Here is a 13,111-nt window from a genome sequence, read left to right on the forward strand (position 1 = left end):
AACTCCTGGGCAGGATTAATTCACTTCATGCGACAGATGTTGGCTCACATGAGTACCAAAAAAATCCCTGTACACAGAGCGGAAAGGCTCTAATGTACTTTTCTCCCTGACTGGTAGGCTAGTTTTCTAAGTGGATGGATTTTATTTTATTCTTAATTCCATCATGCAAACTCCCACTTGCAGTCAGAAGAGAAGCAGTTCAGACACAAGTTTATCCCCTCATCTGCTGTTTAAGAGAGCAAGGCCTAATAGGTGAGAGGGGTTTCCAGTGAAATTAAGGGACTTGCATAGCTCTAGCTCAGGGGTCGGCAAAGTTTACCGGCCATGGGCCGGATCATTCTCACGGAGATCGTCCGTGGGGCGGACTGGTGCAGCACGATGCTGGAAATTGCATCTACACATGTCCGCAGTGCCGGAAATTGCTTCTGCACATGCCCAGATGCTGAAAATCATGCCTGCGCAGAAGTGATTTTCAGCGTCTGGACATGCACAGACGTGATTTCTGGTATCTGCGTGTGCACAGATGCCATTAGTGGCGCCACTCGGTGAGTGCCCGTGCCATGCTGGTTTAGCGCAGCGCGCGGGCGGCTCAATTTGGGGGCGGTTCGTGGGCTAGTAAGATGGTCTTCGTGGGCCGCACGTTGCCGATCCCTGCTCTAGCTTAACAGTCTTGGAATTTCAATGGTTTTCCAGTGTGCATATCCTAGAATACAGGTGTTCAGGTGCTCTTTGCGACTCAACCCTCTGTAATGGATTTTTTAAAAAAATATTCTGTACTAGCTGCATGTTTCAGAGGTTCCACACTGAAGGTGTTAGAGAATATTAGGCAAGATACCTGTGCTTGTGTCGCACCATAAGCAACATAGCTTTGTGGCATGTTAAAGGCAGATTTATTACGGCATAAGATTTCATGGTTTCGTTTCAGCTGGAGGAAGAGCATTCTAGTTCACAAAAGCTTATGTCATAGTAAGTCTGCTATTCTTTAAGATGCCACAAGATTCTTGGTTGTTCTTATCGATCAAAGCTCTAAGTTGGTCTGCTGCTTGTCAGAGCTTGCACAGCTGAAGGTTCTGAATTGTTTTCAGAGGCAGCCCTACATATAACCCATTGCAGTAATCTTACCCTAAGACTCAGCTATACAGCTGCAAATATGTTTTAAGTGCATTATACAAGTGTGACACTAGATGGCGATGGTGAGCTCATGACAAATTCAATATATATTTCAAAACACTTTAAGAAATAATTTCACAGCGTTTTTGTGTGTGTCTAGAATAGATCATAGGGGACGTGGGTGGCGCTGTGGGTAAAAGCCTCAGCGCCTAGGGCTTGCCGATCGAAAGGTCGGCGGTTCGAATCCCCGTGGCGGGGTGCGCTCCCGTTGCTCGGTCCCAGCGCCTGCCAACCTAGCAGTTCGAAAGCACCTCCGAGTGCAAGTAGATAAATAGGGACCGCTTACTAGCGGGAAGGTAAACGGCGTTCCGTGTGCGGCTCTGGCTCGCCAGATGCAGCTTGTCACGCTGGCCACGTGACCCGGAAGTGTCTCCGGACAGCGCTGGCCCCCGGCCTCTTGAGTGAGATGGGCGCACAACCCTAGAGTCTGTCAAGACTGGCCCGTACGGGCAGGGGTACCTTTACCTTTTAGAATAGATCATGGGTAGGCAAACTAAGGCCCAGGGGCCGGATCCGGCCCAATTGCCTTCTAAATCCGGCCCGCAGATGGTCCGGAAATCAGCTTGTTTCTACTCATGTAAAGAGTAGAATGTGTCCTTTTATTTAAAACGCATCTCTGGGTTATTTGTGGGGCCTGCCTGCTGTTTTTACATGAGTACTGTAGAATGCGTCCTTTTATTTAAAATGCATCTCTGGGTTATTTGTGGGGCATAGGAATTCGTTCACCCCCTAAAAAAATATATATAGTCCGGCCCCCCACAAGGTCTGAGGGACAGTGGACCAGCCCCCTGCTGAAAAAGTTTGCTGACCCCTGGTCTAGATTCCACCCCAGAGGTTACCAGAGCATAGATGGCAGGAGTTAGGCTATCCCTGCCCAGAGAGGGGCGCCACTGAGTCCACCTGAGCCTCAAGCGACAGCAAAAAGGATCCAAAAGTACCCCAAAAGTTGCGTACCTGCTCCTTCAGGAGGACTGCAACCCCATCCAGAGCAGGCAACCTCCCATATTGTTAGTGCTCACCGGGGCCTTTTTAAGGCTGGGAAAACATGCTTTAAATATTATAAGTAAAACATTAAAGTTTGCTTAGCACAAAACACAAGAGACCAAAGGCTCGTCTAGTCCAGCATCCTGTCCCGCACTTGCCAAGTCTTTGCTCCCTTTTGCAAGTTTTTTTGTTGCCTATAACTTTGGCCCAGTGCAGTCAAGAGGCAGAGATAACCCCAAGTGCTGGCGGGATCTTTTTCGGCATTTTTTTCACATGCGTCCTCTTCCGCAGCTGCTATTCCGAGCCTTTCACGAGGCCTCTACGCAACCCAGACGCTTCTCCCCTCTATTATAGATCGGCGTCCGGTGTCAACCACCCGAAGGCGGACACGTGAGGGGAAACCAAGTCGGGCGGTCGGAGAGGGCGGGTTGCAAGAGCTCGTATTACAGCCGAGGGGAGGAAAGGCTTCTTTCCCGCGAAGCCAGGGGCTTGGGGCGGAGCAGGTGGGCCCGTCGTGACAGGAACCCGGGAAGCGAGAGGAGCCGCAGCCCCGCAGCCCAGCCGGGAGAGGCTTCTCTCAGGCCCGAGAGGAGCTCGGCCGCGCCCCGGACCCGCCTGGCCATGGACCCCGAGCGCGGTGAGTCACGTCGAAACCCTCCGCGGCGAGCTGCCTTCCCCTCTCCCCGCCCGACGTGCGCGCACCCCAGGCCTGAGCTGCTTTCAGGCTGCAGTCCCGGGGAGCTTGCTTGGGAGAGGAAACGCGTTCCACCGCAAGTCTTCCTTTCTGCGTTGTCTCATGCTACATGGGAATCTGCCCCCGTGTTTCATCCTCACTGTTAACATTAGGTGCAATCTGGGCGCGCAGGTGTTGCTGGACTGCAACGCCCAGCACCCCTGAGCATTGGTTAGGTTGGAGGGGAGTTGCAGTCCAGTTGGAACTGCAGAACCACAGGTTCCCTACTTCCTAAAATGTGATCTCCCCACTGTCCTTTTCTCTTTCCCCAATTCTCTTCCCCTTCCTTAACTCACCTGCATAAGAGCATCTTCATAAAATCATAGGATTGTATGGTTGGAAGGGGCCAGCAAGGTCATCGAGTTCTTCTTCTTTGGCGATCACTCGTAGCCGAGTAAGATTGTCTTTCATGAAGTCTTAACAGTGAGTCCATAAGTGACTGTGGAGGCCAGTTCTGGATCCACATGTCCTTCAACAGTGGGGACATAGGTTTCTGGGTGGGAGTTGATCACGGTGAGGGTTTGCCAAATGTTCTTTCCTCTTAGCATGTTTATCCCTTTCGTCCTGAGTTCGAGCGTCTTCAAAGTCCATGACACCTTTGGTAAAGGCTGTTCTCCAATTGGAGCGCTCACAGGCCAGTGTTCCCCAATTGTCTGTGTTTATACTACATTTTTTAAGATTTGCCTGGGGAGAGTCTTTAAACCTCTTTTGTTGACCAGCAGCATTACTTTCCATTTTTAAGTTTGGAATAGAGTAGTTGCTTTGATAGACAATAATCAGGCATCCGAACAACGTGACCTGTCCAACGAAGTTGATGTTGAAGAATCATTGCTTCGACACTGGAGATCTTTGCTTCTTCCAGTACACAGGCCCTAGTTCACCTATCTTCCCAAGTGATACGTAAATTTTTTGGAGACATCATTGATGGAATCTTTTGAGGAGCTGGAGATGGTGTTTATAAGTGGTCCATGTTTCACAAGCATACAGTAAGGTTGGTAGTACAGTAGCTTTGTAAACAAGTAGTTTGGTTTCCCTGAGAATGTCCCAGTCCTCAAACACTCTGAACTTCAATTGGGAGAAAGCTCACTCGCAGAACTCAGGCGATGCTGGTGTCGGCCCTTGTGGAAAGATAGGAGAAGTGATTGACATTTTCCAACGTTACACCAATGAGTTAGATTTGTGGTGCTGCAGAGGGGTTGTTTTGTGCTTGTTAGTGCAACACTTGTGTTTTTTGGATGTTGAACAATAGGCCAAGCTTTCTGTAAGTTTCTGTGAAGATATTTAGGATGGTTTGGTCATCCTCTGAGTGTGCACACACTACATCCTCATAGGCATACTGAAGCTCTGACGGAAGTTATGGTAACCTTGCTCTTTGCTTTCAGCCTACTCAAGTTAAAGAGCTTTCCATCTGTTTGATAATTATTTCTACTCCAGTGGGGAGTTTCCCTTTAACAAAGTGTAGGATCATGGTGATGAAAATAATAGATTCGGGGTGATAACAAAACCTTGTTTAACACCTGATGCCACTGTGAATGGTTCATTTTGAGAGCCATTGTTATTTGCAATTGTTGCTGTCATGTTATGGAGGAGCCGAAAGATGTTCACAAATTTATCTGGGCAGCCGATTTTCAGAAGGACAGTCTACAGGGCATTATGATTTAATGTCAAAGGCCTTGGTCAGGTCAATACAAGGGTTGGTTTTGCTCTCTGCGTTTTTCTTAAAGCTGTCGAGCGGCAAAAATCATGTCCACTGTCCCCCTAGAAGGTCAAAAGCCATTTTGGGATTCAGGAAGGGTAGCCTCAGATATTGTTAGGAGATGGTTTGCTAAGATCCTTGCAAGAATTTTGCCAGCCGCAGCTAATAGAGATGCCTTGAAAGTTTCTGCAATCCATTCTATCACCTTTTTTAAAAGAGTGATAATTTTGGCATCCCTAAAGTCTGCTGGGATCTCCACTCTCTCCGAGATTTTTTTCGATGAGCTTGTGAAGTTTCAATGAGCTTGTGAAGTTGTTGTGTAAGTTCAATTCCACCAACTTTGAAGACCTCGGCAGGTATCCCATCAGGTCCGCTGGCTTTGTTGTTTTTCATTTGTTTAATAGCTGTACACAACTCTCCCAGATTTGGAGATACTGAAGCTCATCTTGCACCAGCATAGATGAGCTGTGTAGAATCATAGGATTGTATGGTTGGAAGGGATCTGCAGGGTCATCTAGTCTAACCCCCTGCAAGACAGGAATCTTTTGCCCAACGTGTGACTCTATCGACTGAGCTATGAAGAACGCCATAGTTATTGCCTGTTGTCAAACCCAGCAAATGATATAGTTTATTGTAACCTTTAAGATTTAAGCCATTAAAAAACACCCTACACTAAAAGATGTAACATGTAAATATGAAATTGTCTTGGCAGTTACACAGATATCCTAACCCAGTGGTTCCCAGACCTTTCACCCACACAGCGACTTCTTGAAAATTGCATAACAAATTTTCTGCCTGCTGTTGCAACTGTATTGCTCTGTACTAGATGCTGTCTGGTTTCTAATTTATTTTTATTGCTTCTTTTGTTTCAATTTGTATTTTATCATATTACCATTTGGATTCTACAGAATACGATACAAAATACAACAACAATAAAGATGCAATATAAGGAATAAAAGAAGCAATAAAAACAGTTAAAATCAATATGAACATCTAATGCTCTGTGGCCACTGTTCTTCACAGACCACCTGAATAAATGGTGGTCTGTGCACCATAGTTTGGAAACTCCAATCCTAACCCTTTTGGTGATACTCTTTCAATTGATTGCAGTAGGATTGAGATATCACTGGACCACAATGCCCAGCATCCTTTGCCCATTGACCATGCTGCCTGGGGGTGAGGGAAGTCCAACAACTGGAAAGGCCAGAGTCTCCCTACCCTGTGCTAAGTTATAGGCTGAGGCATGGGGGCATATCAGAAGTGTGCGTGGCATGGTTCTCCTGTTATACCAGCCTCCCCCAACCTAGGACCCTGCAGTTGCTTTGGGTTGCAATTCACAGCAGCAGCAGCAATCGACCTGCAGTGTCACAGCAGTTGTTTGTGGGTGCAATGTAGGAATATGGGGGTCATTCACACATGTGTGCCACAGCAGTGCATGAGGGGCTGCTACTGGAACCAAAAGGTCAACCTCTCCCAGGGTGCATGCGGGCGGATTTTGCATGCCAGCAGATGCCTCTCTTGACCCAGTTCCCAGCCTGTGCAGAGTAGTGAGATAATTTGGAGCAAGCAGCTGACAGAGATGATGATGATGGTTGTTTGGAAGCCACCTTTGATATCAGCAGATGTGTGTGAAGCCTCAAGCAGGCACAAGTATTGGGATGTCAGATGCACATCCGTAAAACAAGTACCTTTTTATGCGCCGAGGCTCTGAATGAGCCACTCTGCCTCCGGCTCCATTGGTTTCCTGCATTCCATTAGCCCTCCAAAGTCATTTTGCCCCACAGCAGGTTGAGGCGGAGACTAGTGGAAGTACATGATCTGCGTACACCCCATACATTCAAAGCACATGTAAAGCCCATGACTTCCCCCCAAAGAATCCTGGGAACTATAGTTTGCCGTCCTCACAGAACTGCAGTTCCCAGCACCCTTAACAAACTACCGTTCCTGGGATTCTTGGTGGAAGTCATGTGCTTTAAATGCATGGGGTGCATGCAGCCCTTATTTAAGTGGTGAAATATTTTGCTTCTGAAAATATTACAGACATAGACTAGAGCATGACTTAGGCATTAATGTGTGTGCATTTATATTTGGTAGGTGGAACTGCTTGGTGCTGACAGACCGTTCTGCTGAGGTCCTGGGAGAAGCACAGTTTTGAAAGAGGCTGTACATGGGGCTAACTCTTCAGGTAAGAGCATGCATCGGGCTACTTCAGGTGGTGGCTTGTGTGTCCTCCATTAAAGAGAGGCAGGCTTTGAAAAAACACTTCAGTAGAATCTCGTAGAATTGTAGAGTTGGAAGGGACCCCGGGGGTCATCTAGTCCAACCCCCTGCAATGCAGGAATCTCAACTAAAGCCTCTATGACAGGTGGCCAAGCTAGGTCTACAGAGCTTGCCTGGCCTGAGAGTCAGCCCCGTGTGCCCCCTTCCGAGGCAGCCGTGGAGGGTTTCAGCACAAGAGCAGACTCCTCGGTGGTGACTCCCCACTTGTGGAATGCTCTCCCCAGGGAGGCCTGCCTGGCAAAAGCATTTTTATTCGCTCAAGCCTTTTGGACCTTAATTTTCTGCTTCTCTTTTAATGGAGTAGTGTTGAATTGGATCTGCTCTTTTATGCGTATAATTGGTGAGGATTTTAGGCTTGGCTTTTGCCGGGTAATCTCATTTACATTAGGTCTTATTTGATACAAACGAACTCTCATCTCCTCATTAACACAAAGAAGCCTTTCTCTTTCCTGATTTTTTCCTCTTGGACACGGTTGAGGATCCCTGTTCACCACAGCATGTTGTGGAGAGCTGTAGAAGAGTAGTTCATGCTCTTGAAGAGAGGCATGGATACTGTTTCTGCTTTTATATATAAAAACTATCTTATACTACACTGAAATGTTTAAATGTTTCTTTAATTGTCCTTGAATCTTCCTGCCACACTTGCCATCTTCTCCTGCCACCCCAGTGTGGTGCACCACACCCTTTGAGAACCACTGGCTCAGAGGAACAATCTTATTTTTCTCCCTCTCTTCCCCCACCTTCAGGAAACCAGTCACACTCGTTCAGACCAATCCTGTGTGAGCTTATTAGGAAGCAAGCCCCTCTGTGTTCAGCGGGGCGTAAAAGTAAAGGGACCCCTGACAGTTAAGTCCAGACTGGACTCTGGGGCTGCAGCGCTCATCTTGCTTTACAGGCTGAGGGAGCCGGCGTTTGTCCGCAGACAGTTTTTCCGGGTCATGTGGCCAGCATGACTAAGCCGCTTCTGGTGCAACGGAACACCAAAACCAGAGCAGTGCACGGAAATGCCATTTACCTTCCCGCCATAGCGGTACATATTTATCAGCTTGCACTTTTTGGCATGCTTTTGAACTGCTAGGTTGGCAGGAGCAGGGACCGAGCAACGGGAGCTCACCCCATTGTGGGGATTTGAACTGCTGACCTTCTGACTGACAAGCCCAAGAGGCTCAGTGGTTTAGACCACAGCACCACCTCAGCGGGGCTTACTACCCAGTAAACGTGCATAGAATTCTAGCCTCAATATATTTGGGACAGGAGGGACAAAAACTTCCAAACAGACTTTAGCTCAGTTGTGGCATTTCCTTTTCTTAAAATCAGCTGTTCCAGGCGACAGACTTGCAAATAAATTTGTTGGGCTACTGCTATGTTCTTTTTTTGTTCCTTCATGTAGTTTCCCCCCGTAGTTTTTGAGTGACTATTGGTGCTGGAGGAAGAAGAAATGGCTAAGGTGTTGCAGTTACTGTTCCTTCTCACCACCCATTAGCATCTGCTGCCTGAGGCAGATGCCTCCTATTGCCTAACAGTAGAGCCAGTCCTGTGCGCAGAAGATGATAGCCTTTTTCTCCATGTCGTGAAAACCTTCACCCATTGACTTCTGCAGCTGAGGCCGCTGTGGAAGGCCCAAAACTAACCAGTTATTTTTCTGGCCTACGCTGCATTCCCATGAGGAACAATCCAAAGGCATTGCATCATTTCACCTCTGCTCCTTCTCATGTGTTTGCAGACAGAATGAGGCAGAAATGGAGTTGCACGCTCCTCTCAAAAACAACATTAAGTCTTGCGTCACCTTAACGACAACAGATTTATTAGTTGTTGTGATGTCACGATGCGCTTTGCCTCCTGCAACAGGCAGAAACACCTGTAAAAGTTGTTACACTGGAATTCCTGAATACTCTCTGTGAGGAGGTCTGCCACTCCTTTGCCCCTCCTTCATATGAACTCTGCCAAAGATGAAGTGCACCAAACTTATTTTAATATTAGCAGAACCAAACAGTTTGAGCATGAGTGCTGGCTTAAACAAGTGGGTGGGGTTCCACTGTCTGAAATTCCAACCTGTTCCATGGCTTGGCCTGGCTCCTCATTTGTTCACCTTATGCCAGTATAGCTATTTGGAGTAGACGCAACAGTTTACTCCATAAGGAAAAACACAGGAGAAATGGAGGGTTCTGTTCACGGGTCCACCTGGGAGCTGCTCCTGTGATTGCTTCAAAAGGTCTGGCTGTGAGGACAGGACATTCCCCCAGGAGTGACCTGCTTAGGAAGCAAGCAAGCGAATCCCGGTCGCGTGCTGTGGGAGCAACGCCTTCAAAACAAACCCCAGCCCAGCTGACTCGTGCGGGACTTGCATCCTCAGCATGCCGCCTCCCCCTTCGCAATCCCCTTAAAGCAATTTCGACTATTTTCCCAACATCATTTAAGTTTCTAAAGTATTTTTGTTTTCTTTCTTAAGCAAACCATCTACCATATGTTCCACCCTGAAAGGAGTAATTGTTGACTGGTAATTAAGACACTGCAGTTCGCACTCAGGGATTCCTTGCCTCAGCCAGGCACACATTATCCTGCCTTGCTTTCAATGTTGCTTTGAGGACTCTGCTTTTCTAACTTCCTTCTCAGTGGGAGGGAGTGGCAATGAAAGAGCTTCTAAAATGACCTCTTCACAACTCTCCCTCTTTCTTTCCATTTATTCTCGCCAACACCCAACAACAATCGTGACTTGGTCCTGGCCTGCTGTTCTCTTCTGTTGCTTCAGATGGGGGGGGGGGGAGAGAGAAGGGACAGGAAAGAGGAAGAGCAGGGACATTGCAGTTTTCAGATGACTTGAATGGTAAGGGCCCCTTCAGACATTACGTTTCAGGGGGTTTCACACGCCTAAAAAGCGTATTGTGACAACATCATGTTTGCAAACATCTGCAATCATGTGGATATACTTGTCAGGGCGGAAGATTGGCCACAGCTCCTTGATAAGTAAGCCCTCGATGGCAAAGCTGGGTTTGCTTCTGTGTAATGTGCCGAAAGATGGGGTGAGGGCTAATTGGTGCTGATGTTGGTGAATGATGAGATGAGGACGTGCCCCACTAGAAGTTCCCTGAGGTGAAATGCCGGCCAATACCTAGACAACTTGTCTTGGGAAAATTTAATAATTCTAAGGGGGCATTCGACACTGGGGCACCTGGAAACTGGGACTCCAAGGTGCCAGATACTATACTATTTGTGATCCATTGCTTTCTAGCTTCATTAGAATCCCTAAATAGTACTGGACTATTCTGGTGGTGATGATGATGGACTTTTTGGGCTATATTTGATGTTTGGAAGGCAATACAAGTCAACTTTTCTAGGTTGCCTGAAGTCCAGAGACTGAAAATTAAGATATGCTGAAAAAGGGGAAGTTGAAGGGAAACTGAACCGTTTTGGAACACATACACACCCATAAGAGATTCTGCATTTTTCTTAAATCATGATTAGAACATGCGTTGAAAATCGGAAGACATCAGACTATGGCTGCATACATGCTATCGTATGTTTAAAGCACCTAACCCCTGCAACAAGAACCCTGGAAATCGTAGTTACCCCTTATGATTCCCAGCACTCATAAGAAACTACAGTTCCTGTGATTCGGGCAGGGTGGTGGGGGGGAGAGATGCATGCACTTTAAAGGCATGTTTTGTAAGCAGTTTATTTGGCAGTGCAGTAGATGGCAGCAGTTTCCCAGGGTCTTGAGCAGAGTGTTTTTCACCCGACCTGCTGTTTGAGCCATCCCTGAGGACTGGAGAAGCCTGGGATTGAGTAGGGAACCTTTTGCAAGCAAATCATGCTCTCTGCCACCGAGAAATGGCTCCTTTCTGATTTGCAAGGAGCTTCTACGTAGGCTCAATATACACATGTACATTTATTTATCGCATTTGTAAACCATTTAATTTTTATTTTAGATCTCAAAACAGATGTAAAACATGAAAACAGTCTTCACTGTTATTGAAACAAAAGGTAAAAGCAATAAAGCAGTAGCATGAAAGCAGGAATTCAGGAAATCCATACAAATAAAATCAAGAGTCCAATTCTATGGGTCAGGGAACACCTGGGCAAAAAGACAAGTCTTTACAAGATGTCCCAAAGCAACTGATGATTGCTGCTTCACCTATGGCAAGAGGGTAGGGCATTCCATCACATAGGGGCAATAAGAGAAGGTGCCCATTGCAGGATCACCCTTGTACGGTATTCTGTAGGGTGCGATACCATGAATAGTATGTTCCAAGATGTCAGTCATTATTCACCACCCTGGCAACCTCCAGATGTTTAGAACCACAACTTTCATCATCCCTGACGACTGGCAGCGCTGGTTGATAGGAGACAGCAGGTTCTCAGAGGCTGATCCACGTGATCTTAGAGTAGTGCAGGGGCAGGTGGTCTTTCAGGTAACATTTGCAAGCACTGAGCCATTCACTAGGCAGCTTCTACACATTCAGAGCACTGAATAAAGTCTGCCTTTGAAAGAAGTGGACATTTGTGGTCACTCTGCGAACTAGGAGTTGTGCTAGCTAGGAAGCGGTTAAACCTCTGGGGAAAGCAGCTGCACAAAGTAATTGAAGAACCAGGATCCGGGTGACAGCTGAAACTAATTAATGTGGGCTCAAAGAAAGGTGTCTTCCCTCCCCCCCCCCCAAAAAAAAAGCAGCACTAGAAGGCTTAATGAGAAAAAATAGTCAAAGGGAAAAGTAGCAACAGAGGCTTGAAAAGGCACCCAAGACTCTCTGCCCTCACAGTCAAGTCAGCTTGCGGAAGAGACGCTTACTCCAGGCACACCTCTGTCCAAGTCAGAAACTGGTAGCCAGCAGAGTGTAGTGGCAAGAATGTTAGATTGGAGCCCTGGAAAACCAGGGTTCAAATCCCCACTTGGCCATGACACTCACTGGGAGATCTTGGGCCAGTTAGTCTCTCAGCCTAACCACAGGGTTATGGTAAAGGTAAAGTGGAAGGGTGGAAGGTACATGCATGCCACCTTGGAGAAGTGGGATGTAGAGAAGAAAGAAAAAAGTAATCCTGCAGGGGAAAGCAAGTGGGAGGATTCCTCCCTAACCCCCATCCCTGGTGGAATAAGGCATTATTCTGGGTCTGATCAGAACCCCTTAATGTAACCCCCCCCCACTCCCCATGTGCCACAGTCCCAATGAAAATGGGGGCCACTGTTGACTTTTCTTTTTCAACTGAAGTGGAACAGAATGGAGTCTCCTGGACGTAACTGGCTGGCTAGGAATTTGAGAATGTGGGAGCACTTAGTCACTGCAGCATTTTGCCGCAGCTCCCACTTACACCTTCCGTTACTCAGCCCCTCAAGAGAAGGAGAATTGCTTTGCTAGAAAGTGGTACCTGTAGATTTGTGCTGGGTTGCTGCTGTCTTTTCTCCCCTGCCCTGGTAGTAAGAAATGGCAAGTTCTGCTGCTCCTTTTCACCTGTTGAATTTATACACTTGGGCGCCCACATCTCTGACGCCTGGCCTGGCCAGGTTTCTCAGACTTGTACACACAGGTGTTTAAACAGACACACACTACTTGCAGACTGGACAGGTTTGCTGCAAAAGACACCAACGTCCCGTCCCCCATTGTTATGACTGCATGTGAGTTTCACCCCAGTTCACTGCTAAGTCAACTTAGGGCAAAGCAAGCCATGGTGTTCATGTGGTGCAGCGATGGGTAAACTGTGGTTCTCCAGGTGTTGCTGGAAACTCCAGCTTCCATTGGCCATGCTAGTAAGTGCTCCATCCCTGCTTTAGAGTTTCGTAAGTGTAAATAAAAAAACGAATCTCTACTTACTGTCCCGGAGGAGTGGGGAAAGCAAAAGCTAGAGGGGAAGAAGAGAACAGAGAAGGAAGGAACAAACATGAACAAATGTGTGTATGTTTGAGCTTGCCTCCAGCTGGGAACAATGATGGGAGAAGGTCCCTCCCTCTGCAGAGGGACACAGAGTTCCCTTCCTTCCAACCAGGTACCTTGTTTTCTCTCCTCAACACCTTAATGCCACCTTTGTGCCAACCCTCCCTTCTCCTAGGCTGGAGGGAAGCACACGGCCTCCAAAACCACAAGTATCTTATTTGGATGGTAGAATACCAGCTTCCAAGCTTTGGTACCTTAGGGTTTGAAATTCAGAAAACTATTTTTAAATGTATCCCCCTCCTGCTCCGACTATGTAAGATGCTTTTCTCCAAAGCTGGCTGCTGATTTGAGAAGTTTCCTGTAGAATGGTAATTGTGAGCTAAC

The 13,111-nt window shown here is 47.2% G+C and overlaps 1 protein-coding gene across 4 annotated transcripts in view; it reads left to right on the top strand.

Annotated features, from left to right (window-relative positions):
• The first annotated feature begins 2,525 nt into the window (after positions 1-2,525).
• The window catches only part of LOC114597205 (broad substrate specificity ATP-binding cassette transporter ABCG2-like), a 29,521-nt gene continuing 18,935 nt past the window's right edge, over positions 2,526-13,111 (top strand). For 2 of the 4 annotated variants that reach the window (XM_028729464.2, XM_028729467.2), the window contains exons 1-2: positions 2,528-2,791; positions 6,678-6,768. The gene's annotated coding sequence lies outside the window, so the exon portion shown is untranslated. Of the gene's footprint in view, positions 2,792-6,677; positions 6,769-13,111 lie in introns of all 4 variants that reach the window. The other 2 variants (XM_028729468.2, XM_028729466.2) reach the window with 2 other exon arrangements.

The sequence above is a fragment of the Podarcis muralis genome, chromosome 6, assembly GCF_964188315.1.
Source record: "Podarcis muralis chromosome 6, rPodMur119.hap1.1, whole genome shotgun sequence".
Taxonomy (NCBI): Eukaryota; Metazoa; Chordata; class Lepidosauria; order Squamata; family Lacertidae; genus Podarcis; species Podarcis muralis.